Source organism: Pinus tabuliformis, chromosome J, assembly GCF_031772625.1.
Source record: "Pinus tabuliformis cultivar Carrire ecotype Pingquan chromosome J, CPIR1, whole genome shotgun sequence".
NCBI classification, from domain to species: Eukaryota; Viridiplantae; Streptophyta; class Pinopsida; order Pinales; family Pinaceae; genus Pinus; species Pinus tabuliformis.
Window position 1 is genome coordinate 814,030,080 of NC_142295.1, and position 26,520 is coordinate 814,056,599.

A 26,520-nucleotide genomic window follows, 5' to 3' on the forward strand; every position below is an offset into this window, starting at 1 on the left:
AAGCAGCCCCCCACGCCAAGGACTGGTGGGAAACCTACTGCGAGCAGAAGGATGAAAGTACAGGCTCACTATTTTCAGCCGCACCCACTTGGAATGACTTCCGGGATGCCATCAAGGAGCAGTATTACCCTGTCGGAAGCTATGAGGAAAAATACATCAAATGGACCACACTGCGGCAGGGACGAGACCAAGATGTGCCAGAGTTCACAAACATTTTTCATACCCTTCGCACACAGTTGGGTATCAAAGATTCTGAGTTGCATCTGGTACTCAAATACCGTGGCTGCCTGCACAAATACATCCAAGAAGAGATGGTGTTCTTGAACATCTCCTCACTCGGCACGGCGTACCGATACGCTGTCAAAATCGAGCAAAAATTCAAACAGAAGAAGCGAGACTTTGGATCTGCAAATCCAAAGCCCAAAGGACAAAGCCAAGGCGGGGTGACCCAAGACAACCCGTCGAAGCCACAAGAAAAGAACAACACCACGAAGCCGAAGAAGGACACAGGAAAGTGGTGTGAGTTCCACAAGAGTCCCACTCATAACACAAGTGAGTGTCGGACCAAGCAGTCGTTGGTGGCCGAGTTGAAGGCTTCCGAATCAGATGCATGTTCCGACCCTAAGCCAGAACTCGATAAGGGGAATGGCAAAGGGAAGCAGATCATTGATGCGGATCCCAGTGCCACTGTTGCCACTGCCAAGATCAAGAAAAATGAGCCCGAAGATCCAGAGGAGGGGGAGCGTCTTTTCCACTCACAGATATGGGTGAAGGGTTCGCCGCTACAATTCATTGTCGACAGTGGCAGCCAAAAGAACCTCGTTTCAGCAGAGGTCGTGAAGCAGTTGGGCCTACCGACTACACCACACCCACAGCCATACAGTATCGGGTGGCTTCATGAAGGACGAGATCTGAAAGTTCGCCAGCAATGCCACCTTCCCTACAGCATCAAGCCCTTCACAGACGAGGTATTGTGTGATGTTACATCTCTGGATGTTTGCGATGTATTATTAGGCCAACCATACTTGTGGAGGCGACATGCTGTGTATGAGTCAAGGCCCCGTGCTGTCATTATTTATTTAAATAATTCATTATACAGGATACCGGAGGTAGCCCCACCTACCGCCACATCTTTGATCACTACCAAGAAAGGCAGAAAGCTCATATCACAGACTAGGAAATTCATCTGTCTGGTTCACTCCCAAAGTAAGGGGAAGATCGTTGCTACATCCATGACCCCTGCAAAGGGTTCCTCCACGCAGCAGCAGCAGCAAAGGGCTACGGGAAACAATGCTTCGAAGCAGAGCATTCCTCCATTCCTTTGCTTGCACCAAGTATTCAATGTGGACCATCGTCGACCATGCTTCCCACCATCACTGGACACATCAGAGATTGCAGGACAAGTTCAGCAGATGGAGGAACTCAATGCAATGGGGACCATTGCTTCCTAAGGGGGGAGGAATGATCCAGGTGGATGTTGGTGGCCACCCACCTATCCCATTTGGACCCCCACAACTGTCTATTTCAGTCTTTTCAGTTTCCTAAATTGTAGCACAATTTACTATTTTTTAGCAGTTTTTTGGGTCCTGAACTTCCGGAGCCGTTTTGAGGCCCTAAACGACGTTTTTTTGGGATTCTGGGGCAACATAGGTCCATGGACCGATGTTGCCTCCCAAAGTGGTAGTACTCGGATAGATCTTTCTAACGAGCTATTGTACGCGTCAAACGGAGATCGTATGCCAAAGTTACGACCCCGGGAAATTGATGTACCAATTTACCCAAACGGGGCCCACAATTTGGCGTTTCATCTTCTAGGGCTAGGTTTCGGGATGTGAAGTGTTTTCCATTGTTTCTCAACAATAAATAGGCCTTCGAGCCTCATTGTAATACAGTTCGGAACAGTTCAGAGGCATGTAGCCACCACATCTCTTCTCAGGGATAAGCTACCATCGCCCTAGCTGGTTTCTTGCCATTTCTGTTTGTAAGCATATTTCAGTATTTTCCATTAATGAAATGAAGTATTATTTCCGCTGCATCTCTATATTTATGGTTATCGCATATCTGTATTTATGGTTATCTCTATAATCTATTGCGTTCCTATCTAAATCCGGATCATTAAAAAATGAAACAAATTCCCCCCTTTCTCAAAGGTAAACCTTCATTCCAACCACCGAGTTGAATGCAATGAAGCTTGGGGGGCATGCACCTCGATTTGCGTTATTATGCTGGGGGCATGCAAACTTATCATCGAGCAGTTTTAGCATAAAGTTCATGCTCGTTAAAAAGTAAACGCAAGATCCGAGCAATTTTAACGCGGTCTTCATGCTCGTTAAAAAATAAATAAAAGTAGTGAGCAATGTTTCCCCCAGGGTTTAAGCTCATTATTAAATAAAAAATGAACCTATTCTGGTAAATAACCTCTGTGATCGTAAATTTATCAGCCATAAAAGCCTTGGTCGTGTTTGCACCTGCCACCTCCACTTTCATTTGGCCAATCGTTCACCTCCATATGATTGTTTACCTATTTTGAGGAACAGCTGCGAAGAGTGATTCCACCTAGCCATCCTTGTGACACTGCCGTGATTGGAAAATTCCAACCTGTACCTGCAATCTGCTGCTATCCCTGTTTATCACTCGTCCCTCAAAAGACGAGTCTTCTTTGAGCTCTTTTCAACTGACTCGTAAAATATGAAAATATTGCCGAGTTTTGGCCTTCCAGCTCGTTAAAAGGACCGGAAGAGCTATCCCTCCTCTAGATTTTAATCTTTTTGGACCTGAGGGATTATTGCACAAAAAGGTCGAGCGCTTGTTTTATTCGGCTCGTTAAAGTTATCGAAAACTCATCCCTTCTGTATTGTTTTATACTTTTTCGGACTTAAGGGATTAGATGACGAAAAAGGAATTTTGGAGTTAACTTTCTGTACCTTTTCAGACTCTCTAAAAATGAAAAGGACCGAGTTTTCCTTGTCGTTAGACTCGCTAAAATGATTAAATAGCGACAAACTTGTCTTTAGACGAGAACGAGTTTCCCTATCGCTAGGCTCGTTAAAACATAGCGATGGGCTTGCCCGAAGGGTAGCTTATAGAACAAGCATATGTTATCCTCCTCAAGCTTGACAAAAATAAAGAGGTACTGGTCAGAAATGACTGGGGAAAAATTGGGAGAACCTCAAAGCTTTAATGGTAGCAAGTCGCTCTTGAACATGACACTTTCCCTCCGTATCACATCGGATTGGGTTGTTTCATTCACCGGTCTCATCACCATGGTCTCGCCAAACCATCCACATTTGGGGTAATGCTACCGATCCATCGCATCAGTGTCGTTATGTGTTCAAGAGATGTTGTTCAGAAAGAGTCAACCGTGTCCCATCCACTGCCATACATTATCCTTCATCCACCCATGATCGCCACCCTGAATCATATGTCACAGATTGTTTTCACCTCCATTAAAATCATTAGCTCCGTTCCGTGTCACTGATGTGGGATTCATTAAGGCCCTCCTTTGACGGATCGCTTCTTGTCGACTTCAGCTCATTATCCAAGAAGTTGATATAGGAACAACCCCCTCAGTACTTTGAAGCTTGCATGCCTCAATGGCAAGTTTCTCACTTCCGGCGACAGGTATACATCGATGACCTTCAACCGAAATATTTCGCGTGGTGTTTGACGCCAAGTCCTTTATTCACACCACGTGAATTGTACTGTAGTACCTTGAGGGTCATTATCATTATCGGTGATTCCTCTCGCGCTTGTTAACGGCTTACATTATGGACCGGTAATCAAGCAATGTCTTTCCATGTTCGACTTCAGCGCAATTCTCACATGGATCGACTTGTACTTAGAGTGAAGATCGAACGAGTTTGAAGACCCCGGATCTAGTTTCATCCATCTGGGCTGCGATATATATTCAGGAAATATAAAGACATTTGACATGTACATCATTGTAGCAGATGATCATCCTACTCAAAGGATGATAATTTCAGCAGAGAATTATCAGTCTACCATCAGACGATCGTCTGTTATATGTACCAAAATGAATTTATAAAGCTGAGCATGGGAATGCCCGCCTCAGCTAGATCATGAAAGTAGAATGAATCATAATGTATTGTATTGTATTTTATTACAGGTCACCTTTCAGCAATTGAATGAACTTCGGATCCTCCTGATAAAGCATTTCACCCGATAAACGACCTCATACTTTAGGGGGCAACTGTTATAGACATTTTTGTGCCTTGCAGCATGAAGCATGAAATGTCCATAATCTAAGGGATCCAAAGTCCCTAAACATGTTGTTCCTACCCCTAGAGGAACAAGGTCAGCAAACCACAGCACTGAATAGCAATTCTCCACCTGAAAACACTCAAAAACAAGGCAATTCTGGATCATGTCAACTGCTCCACTGAGCATCTGCGCTGAATGTCAACTGCTCCACTGTCTACCTGCGCTGAATGTCAACTGCAAAGAAGGCTACCTGCGCTGGGCGAGTTGGGACATGTGGCATAGTCATTCCTCAAGGTGTCAATGCCCAGGAAGCTTCCAAAATGACACTTGGATCAAGGAATTCGACTGGTGATGAGTAAGAGGGTCTAGATCTCCAAGTGGAAGCAATAACCTCCAAGTGGACTCAAGAACTGAAGAATAACTGAAGTGAGAGAGGACACTAGTCAGCTTCATGCCAGCCTCAAGCTGACTCATCCTTTCTCCAAAACTCCTATATATAGAGCTCTCTCATGAGGTCTAATGAGGCTGGAATCTTGTGAATGTAAGGAAGTGTTATTGGTTTGAGTTTAGAACTATTGGGTGATTTGCTTTGAAGGAGCTGAAGAGGAGATTTCTTTCTGCTGGGAGGTGATGCTGGATTGGGCCTCTTATGGTTGTATCACTTCCTGAACTTTACTTCTTCCATTAATAAAGCATTTGAGGTTCTTCTATATGCATGTGTCTCAATGGTGTATTGTTATACTTGTGTATTTGATTTATTTTAATCCTTGAATCAATTATGAATGTATGCTTCTTGTAGTTTCCCTCTCTTGCCATTTTGCAGGATCTTGGTGTAGCTGGGCTAGTGAAAGAGCAAGGAGCTGGGAGCAAGCAGCAAGGAGAGAAGACTGGATCAATCATTAGCGAAAGACATCGGTTAGTGGATCTCTTTCTCCCCTATTTTACTTTCATAAAGAAGAAATCTTAGATAGCTTTGCTTCGATTGTTGCTGAGGTACTATCACCCTTAGAGTGGGATAGGGTCATTCCGTATTGGATACTTTTCCCAACAACAACTATCGCTAGGCTCGTTAAAACATAGCGATGGGCTTGCCCGAAGGGCAAGTTATAGAACAAGCATATGTTATCCTCCTCAAGCTTGACAAAAATAAAGAGGTACTGGTTAGCAATGACTGGGGAAAAATTGGGAGAAACTCAAGAAAACTTTGATGGTAGCAAGTCGCTCTTGAACATGACACTTCTCCTCTGTACCACAATCGGGTTGGGTTGTTTCATTCATCGGTCACATCACCATGGTCTCGCCATACCATCCATATTTTGGGTAATGCTACCGATCCATCGCATAAGTGTCGCCATATGTTCAAGAGAAGTCGTTCAGAGAAGTCACCTGTGTCCCATCAACTACCATACATTATACTCTTTCATGACCGCCACCCTGAATCATATGTCATCAGATCGTTTTCACCTCCATCAAAATCATTAGCTCCGTTCCGTGTCATTGATGTGGGATTCATTAAGACCCTCCTTTGACGGATCACTTCTTGTCGACATCAGCTCATTATCCAAGAAGTTGATCTAGGAACACCCCCTTCAGTACTTTGAAGCTTGCATGCCTCAATGGCAAGTTTCTCACTTCTGGCGACAGGTACACATCAATGACCTTCAACCGAAAGATTTTGCGTGGTGTTCGACGCCAATTCCTCTATTCACACCACGTGAATTGTACTGAAGTACCTTGAGGGTCATCTTCATTATCGGTGATTCCTCTCGCACTTGTTAACAATTTACATCATTGACTGGTAATCAAGCGATGTCTTTCCATGTTCGACTTCAGAGCAATTCTCACATGGATCGACTTGTACTTAGAGTGAAGATCGGACGAGATTGAAGACCCCGGATCTAGTTTCATCTTTCCTACGAAAAGGATAATCATCATCTTTCTTTACAGCATAGATAATCATCCTACCAAAAGGATGATGGCTCTATCAGAATCATCAGTCTATCATCAGACGATTGTTTGTTATATGTACATGAAAATGAATTTATAAAGCTGAGCATGGGAATGCCCGCCTCAGCTAGATCGTGAAAAAAGTATGAAAATAATGTATTGTATTGTATTGTATTACAGGTCTCCTCCCAGCATTGAAAGAACTTCGGATCCTCCTAATAAAGCATTTCACCCGATAAACGACCTCATACTTTAGGGGGCAACTGTTATAGACATTTTTGTGCCTTACAGCTATAAGCACGAAATGTCCATAATCCAAGGGATCCAAAGTCCCTAAACATGTTGTTCCTACCCCTAGAGGAACAAGGCTAACAAACCACATCAATTCATAGAAGTTCTCCACCAGAAACTGCTCAAAAACAAGTCAATTCAGAATCAATTCAGAGGCTCCACTAGCTGCCTGCGTTGAAATGCAGAGGCTACACTAGCTAGTTGCATTGCAATGTAGGTCGAAGCACTACCAGGGTGCTCTGAGCGGGAAATGACAAATGGCAGGGTCCTTTGTGCGAGGTGTAAAGACTCTGGAAGCTTCAAGAATCTTCCTCCATGACACTTGCCTTGATGAGTTCGACTAAGTGATGAGTAAGAGGCTCTTAGTCTCCAAGTGGAAGCAAGAATTGACAAAGGGAGAGGACACTAGTCAGATCTCAAGCTGACTCATCCTCTCTCCAAACATCTATATATGGATCTCTCCTCCATGAGATCCAGGAGGCTGGAATTTTGTTATTGCAAAGAATTGCTGTTGGTTTGAGATTGAAATCATTGGGTGCTTAATGCTTTGAAGAGAGGTGAAGAAAGGATTTCATTCGCTGGGAGGTAGATGCTGGATTGGAACTCTCTTGGTTGTATCTCCTCCTGAACCTTGTTATTCATCAATAAATATATCTTGGTTTCTCCTATATACTGATGTATCTTTGATGTATGATTGCATTAGTATGTTTAGTTTATTTCTAATCCTGAACTAGTTATGAATATGAATCTATGTCTTTGTGTAGTGTTCCCTTCTTGTGATCTTGCGGGAACCTGTTGAAGCTGGGCGAGCGAGAAGGCAAGTAGCTGGGAACTCTCAAAGAGAAGAGAAACTGGATCGAGGGACAAACGGAAGACACCGGTTAGTCCATCCATCTCTCTTCATTCTTAATTCATAAAGGAAGAATACTAGAATAGCTGTTTCTATTTGTTGCTAAGGCACTGTCACACCTTAGGTGGATAGGATCGTCCTGCATAGGCATTTTTCCCCACAACACCAGCCACGAGCCGATGTTACCCTTTACCTCATAAAGAATATTACCTATGAGGGAAGGGAAACAATCGTATTCAATTACCACTTCCCTTTGCTAAACCACCTTTAGCATCAACAATTGATTATAAACATTCCCTAATTTTTGCTAGAAAATATCAGGCATATAGCTGCAACCGTAAAAACAGCTGCTCATCCGTAGACTTTCATCACAAACCATGGCCTCATCAAGCTAATTGTGTTGGATCCCCTAAGTCACCAGGACAGGAGCTGGGAGGAATTCATGAGAAAGAAGGCTAGGAATACTCACAGGAAGCAAAGAGGGACATCAGAGGAAGATCCTATGGAAACCACAGAGCAATCCCACCACTTGAAAGTAAGGGTTGGAAAGATACCAGTTGACAAGACAATTGGTGATAAGCGACCAAAAATAAGAATAAGGGTTAGCAAGCACCGAAAGTCCCCATCCATGCCTAAGAAGAACAAGTAGGAAAAAAATCAAAAGGAAAAAGAGCAGGTTTGACTGAAGGAACCTTCCTCACCACGTAAGAACGATACCCAATCCTTGCTGCTTAAAATTGAAAGTTTAGAAAAAGAACATGAAAAGCTAAGGAAGAAGTTAGCAGAGGATAAGGTAGACGCAAGGGCTGCGAGGATAGACACTTTGGCTGAGGCTGTAGATAGGGTGGGGAAGGGAAATGTGGCTGGTGCTGAATGCATGACCTGTACTAAGGAGATAGTGGAAGCCTGGTATAGAGTGTGTGTAGTGGACACCATCTCAAGGGAAAGAAAAATTGAATCCTAGGAAGATGATGTGAAAAAACTCGTTGAAGACGTTGTTGTTACACAAGAACCAGAAGCTGAGACAAAGCATTCGACATAAAGTAATTTGGTAGTTGATACAAAAGAACCCTTGGTTGACACTGCTGTTACACAGGAACCAGTAGTTGAAATAGAAGCTAACCAAGGGGAAGAAGAAGAAGCTGATATCCATGAAACTATGGTTGACACTGCTATTACACAAGAACCAACAATGGAAATAGAATGTTACCTAAGGAAAAGTGACACAAAAAAACCTATGGATGACATTATTGTTACACAAGAACTAGCAATGGAACCAAAAGCTGATTAGAGAGAAAAACAAACCGTTACAGAAAAATCCATTGGTGACGCTATTGTTACACAAGAACCAACAATCAAAATGGAGAAGTTTCACCCTCAGGAGGTTGTTACACCTTCAATTTTTAGTTCATGTGGGTGAAAAATGGGTCCTCATGAAGGATGGTGTTCTGAAAGAAGGATGTTGATACCAGAGTTATAGAAATGGAAGTAGCAGGTGCTCTCTACAAGAGGGTATGATCTCGCTCAAGGCACATAAAAACATGATGCACTCACTCAGGGAGAAATCGTTAAAGGAAGAGTGCGAGAGAGAATGGGGAGCGCCGAGACATAAGGAATCTATGAATAAAAAGGACGAAAAGATGCAGTTGTTACAACGACAGGTTCTGGATCTAACAAATGATAAGACAAAGCTTCGTGAGCTTGCCTTGAACCTGCTAGGATGCATGCAACCTTCCCCATCATATCCATTATTTTATGAGAAACCAAATTAAATGGAATATTGCCATGAAATCAACTGAGACGAATGAGGAAAGGGCAGTATTATGGGTTAGAGAAGGACCAGGAATGGTTTATGAACTAACACGTGAGTTTAAGTTGTTCCTGTGTACCCTGGGTGTTAGGGAACAAAAAACCACTTATAGAAAAAGGATTGTGCGAATTTTCCGCTGCAACTTGTATGCACAAATGAAAATTAGAAGCATTAGCATGGTGCCTTAAGCAGATCAAGGGCTGTAGTGATGAATTATAAGAAGGAGGTCCTTTTGAGTACAGGAATTCCATGGCTGCTATTACACGGGTACTCCAGTATGCCTAAGTAGTGTAGACATTAGGAGCATTCTGGATCGAACTTAGATTCAAATTTCCTCTGATGTGGTTACCAGTGGAAGAATACCACTTGGATTACCACTTATGTGACTATGAAGAAGTACCCTGGCCGTGACAGCTAATGGCTACGCAGGGGTACAGGGCTCCTGGAGAAGACACTACTAGTGCCTATAATTTTACACACTTGTATCGGGGGTATAGCAGGAGGAGGTGAGGTTCTGCATGGGGACATGCAATTCCTTCAGTTGCGGGATATGTTGGGTGTGGTTTTTATACCTATTTCCTACAATTCCTTTCCCCAGTTTTGATCGTCTTTCCGTCTAGGCCAATGGAACTTCACATGTTAATCACCCTTTTCCTCATTTATACAACCTATTTCACCGTCATGTTATTTTTCCATGTTTTTTTCAATATAACCATGCAATATGCATTTTTGTGGCTAAATCAGGTAAGCATTGGAGAATAATTTTGGATCCTCTTCTCTTTTTCACGTGTTTCTTGTGAGAATGAGGTTATGGAGTGACAAATCTACATTGATCAATTTTAAAGCATGGTAGAGAAGATTGTTTTAACACCCTGTATGCCATTACAAATCATTGTTACACACTAGATGTTGTTACCCAATGATTGTTTTTACATCCCAAACCGTCATTTGAGCACATGATGATGTTACACTGAAGCTGGCAAAGTCGTGGATATTATTCTACACAACTATCGGGAAGTTATGAATTGTTTATTCAGAAGTAATAGATCCAAACAATTATGATCTTAACCAATGTATCTGAATAGCATTTGTATTTAGAAACAGGTTATAATGATTTCTATTTTTATGATTAGCATGAGAATCATGAGATTCTCATGACTGATCTATTCCTGATTTTGGGTATGTAATAACTATAAAAGAAACTAAATTTCTCATGTACGGGGACACCATAGAGAAAGAATTGTTACTCTAATCTTGTAACTTTTAATAATTTTTGATATTGAAGACACTAAAGTGATGATGTTACTCATCTAATTATTTAACTAATCTTGTGCTCATTCGTGCGCCTGTGCTGGCGAGGAAGGGCCCTCCTCTTTAGCAAATCTGCAACAGTAAAAGTAGCTATATATTATTGTTCTTTTGTTGTTGTATGGTTTGCTATTGTTGTTGTATAAATCATAGAATATATATGCTTCAATTCTAAAATTATATTATGCTATTACACTGGTTTGATTAAATATAATGGTAGTTGACCAAGTTGTGTAGTTATTAGTTCAGTGTGTGGCGCACCCTATCTCTCGTAATTGTGAAGTGTGACTTCATTTATATGAAGTGTTTTAATTTTTTCATGAATGATTTAATTTCAGAAATTGATTTAGCAGAATTCTTTATTGTTTCTTTCTATTTTCATTCTTGGTTATGGTGTATCGGCATAGATAGTGAAAACTCCATTGAAATAGTAAGACCTACACTGGGTTGACAATTAAGTTGTTGCAGTCTTGGTCAATTAGGATTGATTAAAACAACACTACAATTAGAAACATTTTTTTGACTTTGACACGATCATTGATGTACTTCTACATGTTCTATTTGTTAAGATCTAAATCCTCCTTGGTGGAAAGTTGTCTCAGCTACTCCAAGTACTCTTCGATCTCCTACCGGCCTTGGTTGCTGGATTTGGATTTTTTGAGTGAACCAAGTGAAGGGATCTAGTGTGTTATCACCAAGACATACAAACTAGTGAACACCCACACATATGAGGCCTGAATGCTACCAATAGGTGAATTAGGATGCTTATTTTTCTGAATCAACATCTGAACTTTCACTTTCTCTAGCTCTACCTATGGCTTCATTTTCTTCACCAAGTCAAGCAGTACCTTTTTGTATCACATTGTACACTCTTAAATATAGGAAATGGAAACGTGTATGCTCTTAATAGTTTAAAAAAACTCTTTTCTATATTGTTGTAAAACATGCAAATCAAAAACTTCTTTATGTACGGTGACAAACCCCTCATACAACTTCTACATGGTTTCTTCGAGTGTTGATAGCTCAGAAAGTATCACTTTTGTCATCTCATCTAAGTAAACCAGTGAGAAAACTCTATTTGGTGCTACTGCATGAAGTTGTTCTGCCTCTTTCTTGTCAATGTGCAAGTTCTATGCCAATTGCTCATTCTCGGAGTCAAATGTTTAAGGTTTGATCATGTTTCTCCTGCATAGGAAAATTTGGCTTTGCCAACAACATTTTGATTATTCCTAGTGTCTAACAGTATACCCCTTTCTCTAACGAATTCAGGTGATGCATTATCATCTGAAAAATGATTTCATTGTTCTTGTACAATCTTCTTTTGGAACTCATCGAATGATAGATTGTACACATCCATTACCGTATGATCATCAAGGGGAACAACTCCCCCTTCCTCGCTCAAGTTCAGATCTCCTAATGGAGGTGGTGGAGACTAAGGAATGAACTGTGGTGCACTCTGCATTAGATCAATGTCTTTATTTTATGACTCATGTTCGATCTCCATGTTTGTAACACCAATCTAGTGCTCAATCTGCTGAGTAAGATATGGATCCTGCATCTGTTCACCTTCCTCCTCACCTACTAGTTGGTTATTGTTCCTTCTCTTCGGCCTGTATTGATGATGTTTCCATTGTCATTTTAACTTGATTTTTTTCTTATTCATACTTCTGCTTCTCTTTGCATTGTCTCCTCATCCACTCCTATTCTTCCTTCATATTTGACTTTGTCTCTTGCAACTTTAGTTCTTCTTCCTACAACCATTTCTCTTCTCTCTTCCTCCAGTCCACTCTCTGTATCCTTTGATTCCTCTTTGCTTCTACTACTAAAGATGCTTTAGTGATAATAGGACATGCTTTCATCTTGTATATTTTTTCCCATTTTGGACTATTGGTAATATTCCTCTTTCCCTTGTCCTATGTGGGATTTCAGTCTTCTGTTGCAGTTTCTTCCAGAGTTGTTGTCATCTAATGAGAAACCTATGAAATACCTTCTAAACTTACCATCTCATGGAGTCTGGAGGAATTGAAGCAATAACTCTATGGATCATCTTCTACGCAATGGAATTCCCCACCGATCCATGAAAAGTAAACTCTTTCAAAGTGGTCTTTACCAATATCATGGGACCATACAAATTAAAGACCCAAGTGCCAAATTAAAACTTCACTATCTCCTTCCCATTAACATCCATGAATTTCAAGTTATTTATCTCCTATAATCCAATTTGCAAAGGAAGAGTGGGTCATGGTTGATCCAAAATGGGTCCAGAAAAACCCTCCAAATCTTTAAAAATAAAAAACTATCATAAAGGATGAACCTCTAAGAATAGCAAAATACACTATCGGGAGAGAAAGACATGAAGAAAAAGAGAAAATAGAGCCTATCAGAGGTCAAAGGAATGATGCACAGGAGTTGTCGGATATGGCCGATCAACGGTCTAGATCCAATCGGCATATCGCAATCGGCAGTGGTAGGCAGAGGTTATCGGAGGCGGCCCTATGGAAGTTGCAACAGTGATCAGCATGACTCAACGAGCACCGTCGATCAAGTGTGTAGATCGATGGCCTAGGTTAACTCACAATATCGCATCAGAAAAATACAATGGAGAACTTACCAATGGCCTGGTGTTGTGGGGAAAAATGCCTATGCAGGACGATCCTATCCACCTAAGGTGTGACAGTGCCTTAGCAACAAACAGAGACAGCTATTCTAGTATTCTTCCTTTATGAATTAAGAATGAAGAGAGATGGATGGACTAACCGGTGTCTTCCGTTTGTCCCTCGATCCGGTTTCTCTTCTCTTGGAGAGTTCCCAGCTACTTGCCTTTTTGCTCGCCCAGCCTCAAGAGGTTTCTGCAAGATCACAAGAAGAGAACACTACACAAGACATGGATTCATATCCATAACTAGTTCAGGATTAGAAATAAACTAAACATACTAATGCAATCATACATCAAAAATACATCAGTATATAGGAGAAACCAAGATAGCTTTATTGATGAATAACAAGGTTCAGGAAGAGATACAACCCAGAGGGCTCCAATCCAGCATCTCCTTCCTAGCAAATGGAATTCCTATCTTCACCCCCTTCAAAGCATTAAGCACCCAATGATTCCAATCTCAAACCAACAGCAATTCTTTGCAATAACAAAATTCCAGCCTCTAGATCTCATGGAGGAGAGATCCATATATAGATGTTTGGAGAGAGGATGAGTCAGCTTGAGATCTGACTAGTGTCCTCTCCCTCTATCAGTTCTTGATTCCACTTGGAGGTTCTTGCTTCCACTTGGAGATTTGGAACCTCTTACTCATCACCAGTCGAATTCCCTGAGGCAAGTGTCATTTTGGAAGCTTCCTGGGTTCTGACACCTTGAGAAATGAACTTGCCACATGTCCACTCTCGCTCAGCGCAGGTAGCCAGTGTTTCCTTTGACATTCAGCGCAGGTAGCCAGTGTTGACTTTGACATTCAGCGCAGACAACTAGTGTAGCCACTGAAATGATCATGAATTGACTTGTTTTCGAGCAGTTTTTGGTGGAGAACTTCTGTGAATTGCTGTGGTTTGTTAGCCTTGTTCCTCTAGGGGTAGGAACAACATGTTTAGGGACTTTGGATCCCTTAGATTATGGACATTTCATGCTCAATGCTGTAAGGCACAAAAATGTCTATAACAGTTGCCCCCTAAAGTATGAGGCCGTTTATCGGGTGAAATGCTTTATCAGGGGGATCCGAAGTTCATCCAATGCTGGGAGGAGACCTGTAATAAGATACAATACATTACATTATTTTTCATACTTCTTTCATGATCTAGCTGAGGCGGGCATTCCCATGCTCAGCTTTATAAATTCATTTTTCTGTACATAGAACAGACAATCGTCTGATGGTAGACTGATAATTTTGATGAAATTATCATCCTTTGAGTAGGATGATTATCTGCTGCAATGATGTACATGTCAATGTTTTTATCTTTCCTGAATATATATCGTAGCCCGGATGGATGAAACTAGATCCGGGGTCTTAAAACTCGTTCGATCTTCACTCTAAGTACAAGTCGATCCATGTGAGAAATGTTCTGAAGTCGAACATGGAAAGACATCGCTTGATTACCGGTCAATGATGTAAAACGTTAACAAGCGCGAGAGGAATCACCGATAATGATAATGACCCTCAAGGTACTGCAGTACAATTCACGTGGTGTGAATAAAGGACTTGGCGTCGAACATGACGCAAAATCTTTCGGTCGAAGGTCATTGATGTATACCTGTCGCCGGAAGTGAGAAACTTGCCATTGAGGCATGCAAGCTTCAAAGTACTGAAGGGGTTGTTCCTAGATCAACTTCTTGGATAATGAGCTGATGTTGACAAGAAGCGATCCGTCAAAGGAGGGCCTTAATCAATCCCACATCAGTGACACGGAACGGAGCTAACGATTTTAATGGAGGTGAAAACGATCTGTGACATATGATTCAGGGTGGCGGTCATGAAAGGATGAAGGACAATGTATGGCAGTGGATGGGACACGGTTGACTTTTCTGAATGACTTCTCTTGAACATGTGGCAACACTGATGCGATGGATTGGTAGAATTACCCCAAATATGGATGGTATGGCGAGACCATGGATGTGACCGGTGAATGAAAAAACCCAACCCGATTGTGGTACGGAGGAAAAGTGTCATGTTCAAGAGCGACTTTCTACCGTCAAAGTTTTCTTTAGTTTCTCCCAATTTTTCCCCAGTCATTGCTGACCAGTACCTCTTTATTTTTGTCAAGCTTGAGGAGGATAACATATGCTTGTTCTATTACCTGCCCTTCGGGCAATCCCATCGCTATGTTTTAACGAGCCTAGCGATAGTGAAACTCGTTCTCGTCTAAAGACAAGTTTGTCGCTATTTAATGATTTTAACGAGTCTAACGACAAGGATAACTCGGTCCTTTTCATTTTTAGAGAGTCTGAAAAGGTACATAAAGTTAACTCCAAAAGTCCTTTTTCGTCATCTAATCCCTTAAGTCTGAAAAAGTATAAAACAATACAGAAGGGATGAGTTTTCGATAGTTTTAATGAGCCGAATAAAACAAGCGATCGATCTTTTTGTGCAATAATCCCTCAGGTCTAAAAAGATTAAAATCTAGAGGAGGGATAGCACTTCCTGTCCCTTTAACGAGCTGGAAGGCCAAGGACTCGGCAATCTTTTCATATTTTACGAGTCAGTTGAAAAGAGCTTAAAGAAGACTCGTCTTTTGAGGAACGAGTGATAAACAGGGTTAGCAACTGATTCCAGGTACAGGTTGGAATTTTCCAATCACGGTAGTGTCACAAGGATGGCTAGTGAAATCACTCTTCGCAGCTGTTCCTCAAAATGGGTAAACAATCATATGGAGGTGAATGATCGGCCAAATGAAAAGTTGAGGTGACGATGCAAACACGACCAAGGCTTTAATGGCTGATAAGGTTACATTCACAGTGGTTATTTACCGGGTAGGTTCATTTTTTATCTTAAAATGAGCTTAAACGCTGGTGGAAACATTTGCTCATTGCTTATGTTTATTTTTTAACGAGCATGAAGTCCGCGTTAAAACTGCTCGGATCTTGCGTTTATTTTTTAACGAGCATGAACTGTGTGCTAAAACTGCTCGATATACCAGTCATATGATAAGAGTGTCTCATTGAGATTCTATTTTTTATAGAGCTTCATCTCACAAAGCTTTGCCCCAGATCCTTTCGTTACGCAAGTTCGGAAACGACTAATCCTACGAGTTTAAAGGGTTAGAGGTCCTAAAAATTTAAAAAATAAATAGCCGTCCCTTGCTTGCACTCCAAAAGGTTTGCATGCCCCCAGGTATAAAACAAAGTTTCAAGGTTACCTCTACTTCACTTCCGCCAAAACATTTGTTTTAACGAGAGAGGCTTACCTCTTTCAGGTTACCCAAAGATTGTCTCGTTAATCTTTCAAACAAAACACTTCCTCGGCAATGTCTACCGAAGTAAACAAAGGTGAGCGACGTAACCCTCCAACTCACATAACTTTGACAAAAGAATCTTATTCTAGAATAACCCTCTTCCTAGACGGACGGGGTACAGACTAGTCATATTCTCCCGCGGAAACCTACCCTATACCCAAAGTTTCCCTGCCGAAGCAGACCAGGACGCATGCCCCCTGGGTTCCAGTCATATCCTCCCGGATTAATCGCGCTCATCAAGAGGACGGACCGTGGGTTGAGACACTTCTTGCGTGAAGAGACCATTTAGGGATGGTATATGACTATTTGCGATGCGTGATCCGGGAAATGAAAGTTGGTCCACGAGCTTGACCACTCTTCCTTCATGTGGAAAATACATTACTCTAAAGAGTGAGGAGACGAGGGCCCCCATGCAATATATATAGTCTCGTCCAAGGAGTAGGTTATAATCCAAGGGTCCTTGAACGACCATCACGTTCATTTGAACGGTCTTCCCTTTCAATGTGATAGGCACATTGGGGAGGATCCCTAAAGGTCGACTGGTTCCTTTATCAAAACCTGATAGATTTCTCATTTTAGGCAAAAGCGCTGGCGAACCAAGTGCTTTCCAAGCAATAGAGGAAAGGATACTCACAGATGCCCCCTCATCAATGATAGTGCCAGCCATTACCATTCTGTATATTTGAACGATAATTCTGAATGGTATGCTTGCAGGCAACCGGGGTCTGCCTAGTTGGTTCCAGTCGAACGAGACAACTAGGTTGCTTGGTGGTGGGACCGAATAGACGGCCGGGTATGACTCTGACGAAGTTCCTTCCTACGATAAAGGAATGGGCAAATTTCCCCCTTGTTCGTCGGAGTCTGTGTTGATGAAGAGAATTTGGACGGTGTCGTCTTTATTCTCCTCTGTGATGGTATCATTCGAAGATAGAGCCTCTGAAGGCAAAACCGGGTCAACTGTCGCCTCAACCTTTTGACTTTCGTCAGGCATGGATCCAGACGGTTCATCTTTAATGATAGGTGCTTCGGCTGACCACCTGGGCGGGCCAGCCGGGTTCTCAACTAGTGAAGGACTTGGCAGGAGTTTTTGATATCCAGGAGGAAGTTGCGCTCGTAAAATCGGGGGATCTTCCAGAACTCTTTTAGCCTCGTCTAAGAAGGGACAATGGTGGATAGCGTGGTCGCCTTCACATAGTTTGCAGGGAAGTCTAGCTTTCCCTCTCTGTCCTGGGACTTCACTTTCACTAGTCGACGGTGAGCTGTCAACATGGCTGTCAGAGGTCGACGCTACTGAATTGTGCAAATGAGGAGACTAGTCCCTTAGTATCCGAGGGATGCAGGGACAATCTCTGTGGAAGTGGTCTCCCTTGCATATGACACATGGCAATTTAGGCCTGGTCAGTGCTGTGTGTGGATTTTTGTCAGACGACACTTGTTTTCCCCCAGTCGCCTTTGGCTCCTTCTTCTTCTTCTCTTTCTTCTTCTTTTCCTTCTTCTCCTTAGGAACTTGGTTTTTTGTTTTACCAGTTCTGTCAAGCGAAGAGGAAGGAGGAGAGTAAGAGTTAGATGAAGTAGAAGGCTGGTTGGCAACTCTGGTCTGGTCTAACTTTTGACTCGACTGTTCAGGAATAGTGGTGTTATGAACGACATTGGTTGAAAAGAGCCAGACCGGCCGGCCAATTGTCAGTCCTGGAAGCGACAATGTGGCCATATGGGGCGCACCAACATCTCCCCAAGAGGAGAAGGGACTAGGATTTCCACCAAGGGGAATTCCTTGGTTGGTGGGCTCCATCTTTTCAACCTAAAGATCAGCGTAGGAATAAGGGGTGATTGTTCCGTTTAAAATAAATTTTAACGACGCTTTATACACAACTTGTTTTTTTAGTTTTAAGGAGTCGAGAAAAAGCTAAAGATGACTCTAGTCTCCTTCGATGTTTTAACGAGCCCGAAGTGACATATGCTCGGATGGACTTTTTCCGTTATAGAGTCTGAAAAAGGCCAAAAGGAACTGCTCTAGAGTTCTAGGCAGAGGGTGTGCCAAAATTTTCGCAAAACCGCAGAATACTTTTTAGGGTACGGGCGATCGATCTTCCTGAATGCTGTGTTCAGTGGATTGCGATCAGTAGGGCGGCCGACGCGGCTTCCTAAGGATAAAGGTTTTATGCCTATAGGGGTCTCCCAATATATACACGACGGTACGTGGGAGCACAATCCGTACTAGCGCTATCGTCCCTCAGGAGGAATCATCCACCATCCACGAGATCGACAGTCACCGGGCTTAACGACGCTGAAACACGTCTCTAACCTAGACCTCTATGTTGTGCGTTATGTTGCAAAGCGTTGTTAAGTTCATTCAATTTATTTTAAGTTGGTCTTTTTAGAAGTTTTCCTTTCAAGGTTCACCACGAGATGTATGATACAATTCCTAAATGTAGTCTAAAGATGATAAGCAAGCTTTATATCTTTTCAACTTTGAAAATCCTAGCTACTAAGGGAAAAGAAAGACACCATCTTTTCTCAAAGAGCAATCAGCACACTCTAATGCACTTTTCCTAAATCAAACATGCAAACTATCAAGATGCAAATGCACAATGCAGGTGTTTGTTTTCCGCTTTCTTAGTGTTGATGCCTACAAAGAGAGCTTTTTGTACAACTTTGAATTTGCTTTTAGATGACAAGTACAAACAAGTTTACTTTTTCGAAATCAGAGAGGGTAGAAGATATTACAACACTTAACGATTTTCGAAATGAATACTTGTTTTGACACTTAAAAGAGACAAACTCAAACCAAATGCAAAAGTAAATGTATAATCAACTGCAAACAGCCAATGAACTCTCTCCTAAGATCACAATCAACAGATCTGAATCAAGGGCTACAGGATGATTATTTCACTCATGCAAAGGAAAACTGCGAATGATGCCACAAACACATAAAAACACTCACAGTATTTTTGTACAAAAGGAGGCGGAATCTAAGCAGAGAAAAGGAGTTATCAGACTGGTACCTATGCTGGTTACAGGCTGCAAAAATCAGAGATGAAAACAAGGCAAAATAGAGCAGAGAACCCCAGCTGCACAAGGGCAAACTGGTTCAGCGCAACCTCAACACAGGGGTTTTGACATTCAGCGCAAGTAGCCTTCATGGGACTTGCGTTGAAATGCAGAATCCCTTCACTGGGTCTGCGCTGAAGGAGAAACTCTCGTTTCCCACAGGTTCTGGGTCACAGATTGCTATTTAATCTACTGTTTCAGGCCAAATAAAAGCAACAAGAAAGGTACAATCAAAGGGATGCTTTAAGGGAGTACTAAGATCTATCACAAAGGATCATCAAATCATTTGTGAGTCCATTGTTCAGATCATAGACAAGTCCAGTGATTGGATCAAAGCAACAACTGTCTACTTTGCATCCGGGAATAGCAGATGCAATTCGATTTTTGTTGTCGAGTCTATGAAACAAACAATGATAGAAACACAAATAAAATGACTAAACAGATCTCCCCAGCAGAGTCGCCAATTTGTTGTGGGGAAAAATGCCTATGCAGGATGATCCTATCCACCTAAGGTGTGACAGTGCCTTAGCAACAAACAGAGACAGCTATTCTAGTATTCTTCCTTTATGAATTAAGAATGAAGAGAGATGGATGGACTAACCAGTGTCTTCCGTTTGTCCCTCGATCTGGTTTCTATTCTCTTGGAGAGTTCCCAGCTACTTGCCTTTTCGCTCGCCCAGCTTCAAGAGGTTTCTGCAAGATCACAAGAAGAGAACACTACGGAAGACATGGATTCATATTCATAACTAGTTCAGGATTAGAAATAAACTAAACATACTAATGCAATCATACATCAAAAATACATCAGTATATAGGAGAAACCAAGATAGCTTTATTGATGAATAACAAGGTTCAGGAAGAGATACAACCCAGAGGGCTCCAATCCAGCATCTCCTTCCTAGCAAATGGAATTCCTATCTTCACCCCCTTCAAAGCATTAAGCACCCAATGATTCCAATCTCAAACCAATAGCAATTCTTTGCAATAACAAAATCCAGCCTCTAGATCTCATGGAGGAGAGATCCATATATAGATGTTTGGAGAGAGGATGAGTCAGCTTGAGATCTGACTAGTGTCCTCTCCCTCTATCGGTTCTTGATTCCACTTGGAGGTTCTTGCTTCCACTTGGATATTTGGAACCTCTTACTCATCACCAGTCGAATTCCCTGAGGCAAGTGTCATTTTGGAAGCTTCCTGGGTTCTGACACCTTGAGAAATGAACTTGCCACATGTCCACTCTCGCTCAGTGCAGGTAGCCAGTGTTGCCTTTGACATTCAGCGCAGGTAGCCAGTGTTGACTTTGACATTCAGCGCAGACAACTAGTGTAGCCACTGAAATGATCATGAATTGACTTGTTTTCGAGCAGTTTTTGGTGGAGAACTTCTGTGAATTGCTGTGGTTTGTTAGCCTTGTTCCTCTAGGGGTAGGAACAACATGTTTAGGGACTTTGGATCCCTTAGATTATGGACATTTCATACTCAATGCTGTAAGGCAAAAAAATGTCTATAACACCTGGGGCTATGCGATATGCGATTGCGACATGGTGCATCACATTATCACATTGGAGAAATACAAAGGATTGAGGCCAATACATATGTGACTTGCGATAAAGCTAGACCCAACAAGTCTTAGGGGTAGAGATATATATCTTTTGAGTTCCGTAAAAATGGGTTTTTATATGTAAAGTCGCATTTTCGTTAAATAAATGAAAATCAAAGGAAATGTGAATGGAGTGATAGAACGGACATAAAAGGGTTTATACATGTAGTGGCATATATATTGAGTTATGTAACAAGCGGGATTTCAGGCGAGCCTTAGGTGGTAAGTGGTATTGGCCGGGCTCCGCCTGGGGCCATACACTGGTTGACACATGGCTAGGCACCAGAGAGAGAAAACCACCTTTTCGTGCGGGTAATCTTCAAGTGCATAAGCCACCCAAAATCAATAGAAACTGTTGGATCAAAGATCACTTACAATAGAGCCCGAAGATGGATCTGAAAGGATTATAGAGGAAAATTAATGATATTTCAGGCTCGATAGATGGAAGTTTGGCATATTTTCCTATGTTTTTGTGTATTTCTTTGTGTAAACAGAGAATGAATATATTGGGGATTTCAAAGGCGTTAATGGTCCCTTCCATTACAAAACAGGTGGCCACCATACCCAAAGATGTTTAACAATAATTGTTTAACGCTCATAGGGGATTTGAGCGGACAGAGGTTGGAAGCCAGAGAGCCCGAAAGGGAAAATGAGTAGACCAGTGTCGATTGGTTTAAAAACTACATAATGATAGAGATAGAGGTAGGCAGTGCTGAGACAGAGAGAAGACAGAGACAAAAAGTGAGAGGAAGAGCCTGCGTACTTGGAGAGACTTGAGGGATTCAAGTAAACTCCTACTATTTTGTATCTATTGTGTTGAGACTCAAATTGAGCTCACTTTGTAAAAATATGCTCTTGAAAACATGATAGAGAGGTCACCATTGAAGGCTGGACTAGGAGACATATCCCAAGAGTTTTGGGTGAACTCCTTGATTATTTGTTGTGTTATGTGTGTATCTATTATGTTTCTTTAACTGCTTCGTTGTCTATATTATTTGTAATCTTATCGATCCATTGCACTAAGTAATATAGGAAAATCCATGCACATGAGTCTGTAATACATTAATCTTAGTGTAAGATTTCATTTTCAAATGAAGTGGTATCAGAGCTTTAGGTATGCTAAGATTAGACAAGCTTGTGTTGGATATTTGTATGATAACTAGGTCAAAGCTCAAACTGGAAAAAGGAGAACTTGTTCAGGCTAATCCAGAGATTGGGAGGGTCTATTCTCAGAGGAGAATGGTAGAAGAAACTCTACGAGAATCAGAAGCCCAATTCATGGAAAGTTTTATGGCCATGAGAGCCATGGTGGAAGAGATGTATCGGGAGTTTAAGAAAGTTCGAGGTGAAAGCACTTCAACACCTCAACCAGATAAAGGAGAAGAGGAACCTCTTCTAGTTGCCCATCCAAAAGGAAAAGGAAAAGAAGAGAGGCCTTCTCCACCATCTACTCCATCATCACCATCCTCATCATTTTCGTCACATAAAACTAGCCCTGAAAAGAAGAAGAAGAAAACATCTTTGATTAAATTAGATGTAAAGTTTGATTTTCCAATTTATGATGGAGAATTAAATGCAGAAAATCTAGATAGCTAGATTATACATTTTGATGTATATTGCAAGGTGAATAACATTGATTCAGAGAGGAGAAAGATTCAACTGGCTAGCCTTCGCCTTGGAGGAACTGCACTAGTGTTGTGGGAAGGCAAGACACAAATTGATCTAAAGAGACATGGTAAAATTCTTTCTACCTGGAATGAATTTGTTTCTACCATTAAAAAAAATTCTATCCACTAGCTTATATGCAGCAAGCAATGATGATTTGGAAAACTCTTTTCTAATTAAAGGGCCAAAGTGTACAAAGTTATACCCAAGAATTTAGAAAAAGAGCTTTAACACTAGGCATATCTCTAGACTCACCTGAAACTTTGTTGAAGTATATAGGTGTTTTGCATAGCTATTTTAAGCACACCATAATCATGTTTAATCCCACTAGCCTAAATGATGTATCAGTTCAGGCTACACATCTAGAGGCTAGAGGCAAGAATGTGAACCCAAATATTGGGGGATCATCAAAGCCCTATACAAGCAAGAACAAGGAAAAGAAGAAGCTAAAATGGAAGGAGAGGAAGAAAAATGTTGTACAAAAAGACAAATCTTCATGCACTCACTGCAAGAAGGATGGGCACGATGATGGACACTGCTAGTCTTTGCATCTGGAGCTGAAACCTAAGAAGTTCGGTGGTAAGAAGAAGAAGACTATTGCTGCTATTCGGAAGGACTTGGGGTCAGACTCAGGTGATGAAACAACAGTCACAACCATAGGTATAAAAGGTTATCTGCTTTAGAGAATGAAGAGATCAAGAAGTAGGTATAGGAGTTGCTCGATAAAGGGTTCAAGAATCATTATCCTCTTCCTTGCATTGATGATCTATTAGACCAGTTGAAAGAAGAAGTTTACTTTTCCAATTTGGACTTGCATCGTTGCTATCATCAGGTCAGATTTGCAGAACAAGGTGCCTGGAATACCGCTTTCAAGACAAAGAAAGGGTTGTATGAATGGCTGGTTATGCCTTTCGGCTTAACTAATGCTCCTGCCACGTTCATGAGAGTTATGAATGATGTACTCAGGCATTTTATTGATGATTTTGTAATTTTATATTTAGATAACATTCTTGTTTTCAGTAAAACATGGGAAGAACTTTTGAAGCATGTAAAGTAGAATTTAGATGTTTTTAAAAGCGAAAATCTCTATGTGAAGTTATCAAAATGTGAATTTGGAAAAACATATTTAAATTATTTGGTTCATATTGTAGGGGGTGGTGAAGTGAAGATAGATCCCTCTAAGGTTGAAGTCATTGTGAACTGGCCTAAACCCAAATCTGCTACAGAACTTAGGAGTTTCCTAGGAGCAACACAATATTGGAGAAAGTTTATTGCTAACTTTTCCTTGATTGCAACTCCCTTACATGCTTTAACAGAATCGAACAAGGTGTTTCATTGGGGAGCCAAACAACATAAAGCCTTCAGCACCTTGAAAGAAAAAATTAGTACAACAACAACACTAGCTGTTAACACCCAGGTTGTTCCCTATGACTCCCAAGGGAATACGGCAGGGGTAACCACTAACCAATCTTTGGATTACAGGCCCTAGCCTGCCTGAAATCAGAGAGGGCTCTCTCTTTAAATTTTAGCTTTGTTTTGTAAAGATTTTAGGCTAGTTATGAGTTTATTTTTATGTTTAAAGTTTTGGTTGTGAAATGTTGTTGTGAGAAGGGCATGAAATGTTTGGGAGATGTTAGTCCATTGGGCATATGGAGTCAGAGATTTGGGACAGTCCTGGTGCCTGTAATGGGAAAGTTTTGCTGCAAGGCTAGATGACTATTCTTGATATAAATTCTGATTAGTGAGCGAAACAGCGAGAGATGGATTACAGACAGTATGATAACAAATTGAACAACAATTTCTAATTAGTAGCATACATGAATTACTAAATAGAAACTGTGAAAGATTCAGGGTTTATTGGAGCAGTTAAGAATTCCAATTAAATAGCTGAGTTTAGAGAAAACATTTATAGCAAAGACAGATTGTAATTAGGGTGTCTCCATGGACAAATCCTGAGCTATTCTTTTTCTTTCTTCCTAAGTTTAGATTAAAATGTGAAAGATATGAGTTTGAACTGATAATAAACATGAAAAGAGATAGAGAAAACTTATTATATCAAGACACAGCACTAGAATCCTGCATCATTCAGTAGTTCCAAGACAGCAAGCATCAGTAAGACCAATTTCTGCAAACCCAAAGCCTTTTTCTATTATTTCTCCAGAGATTACAGCCGAGTTCTCCTTTGTAACAAGAAAACAACAACCCCTGAAATGAACTGCGTGGGGGAGATTTTATACAAAAATATCAAGTTAAATATCTAGAATGATAGTTATTGAGCAATAACTATCTATACCAACTTTGTACAGTGAAGTTATTTACAAAATTTAAAGCCTGTAGTAAAGGTACATAACAGCTGTTTGCTGTTTGTCAGTTGATGATGACTTTTGGGCCCAAGGGCCAGCTGCGTTAATTATTGGACGGCTCCTGCTGACGACGGCGGCTGTAGATGACATGTTGCAGCTCTGATGCTTTTTGGGGTGCTGACCTGTGATCTTTGACCTGTGGTTGCTGATCTGTGACTTCTTTATTGATTCTCTGCTTGCTGCAAAATGCATTTGATTAAATTATTTTATCAAATCACAGCAAAGTCCTTATCATATCTGTCCACCATTGATCAGTGGGAATCTGATGCCTTTGCATCTTGTGCAATGTTTCATCAGCATCTTTATATTTGTAATAATTAGGGGGGACTTCAAACAGATGATTGATTTCATGTTCTATAAAAAACAGATTTTCTAGTTTATCATACAGCTCTTGTCCTGTGGGCGGCCCAATTTCTTACGAAGTGCTAGATGAGGTAGTCAACTGATCAGTGATGTAGTTGTTGACTCTTTTTGCATATTGCTCATGAGAAGATAGCCTTCCTGCGATGTTTAGTAACATGGGGAGTCCCCTGTCATATAATGTTGTGATCTTGGCACCAAAAGTATTTACCTTTGCTTGAATGTCCTGACATTTTCTTTCTAGTGCCTGTACATAGTTTCTGAGGGTGAGTACCCTTTTGATCAGTAAAATTGTATCAGTTCTATCTCTGATACCCATTTTTGCTAACTGTATGCCAGTTCTGTTGTTCAACACATTGATCATTCTAGTAGCTACCTCTGGCATACTTCCTAGAGAAGCTCTGGCTTTTTGACTTTCTGCATAAGCCTTGCCCAGCAAATCCATTTGCTCATGGATGGTCTCTATATATTGCCATTGGTCTGTGATTGATTGACCAATCTTTACCCATAAGATTTTCTTGAGCTCTGTTATTGCTTTTCCCATGGCCATCTCTTTCTCTAGCTCTTTGATTTTTCTTTCCAAGGTCCTTACTTCCGTTGTCTTTTCTGCCACCTGTTGCTTAGATTTATCATGTTTCTCATTGAGTGTGGCCAATTTCTCCTTGGCTTCATTCAGCTCTGCCATCTTAACTTCTAGGATTTGTATCTCCTTCATCATCTTCTACATGTCTAGGCTTGGAGCCTGTTCTGGCGCTGGTGCTGGTGCTGATGTTGATGGAGCTGTTTGGGCTGTCTGCCCTGTGGGAGGAGCAGTAGTTTGAGGGGACTCCTCAAGGTTTATGACTTGCTGAGGGGGTTGAGATGGCTGGCCTCCCTCTTTCTGCTTTAGTGCCTCCTGCAGTGCACCCTCTATTTCTACCAATTTTCCTTTTGTTTCTACCAATTTACCTTCTGTTTGGACCAGTTGCTGATGTAGTGTTATCAGCATGGCTACTGTATCCTGGTCTTTCCTCTGCTGAGCAACCTCTTCTGTTTGGGGGTGAAGGGTTGCTGGGATCTTGACCATCTTTCTCAAAGCTGCAATATCTGCATCTCTTTC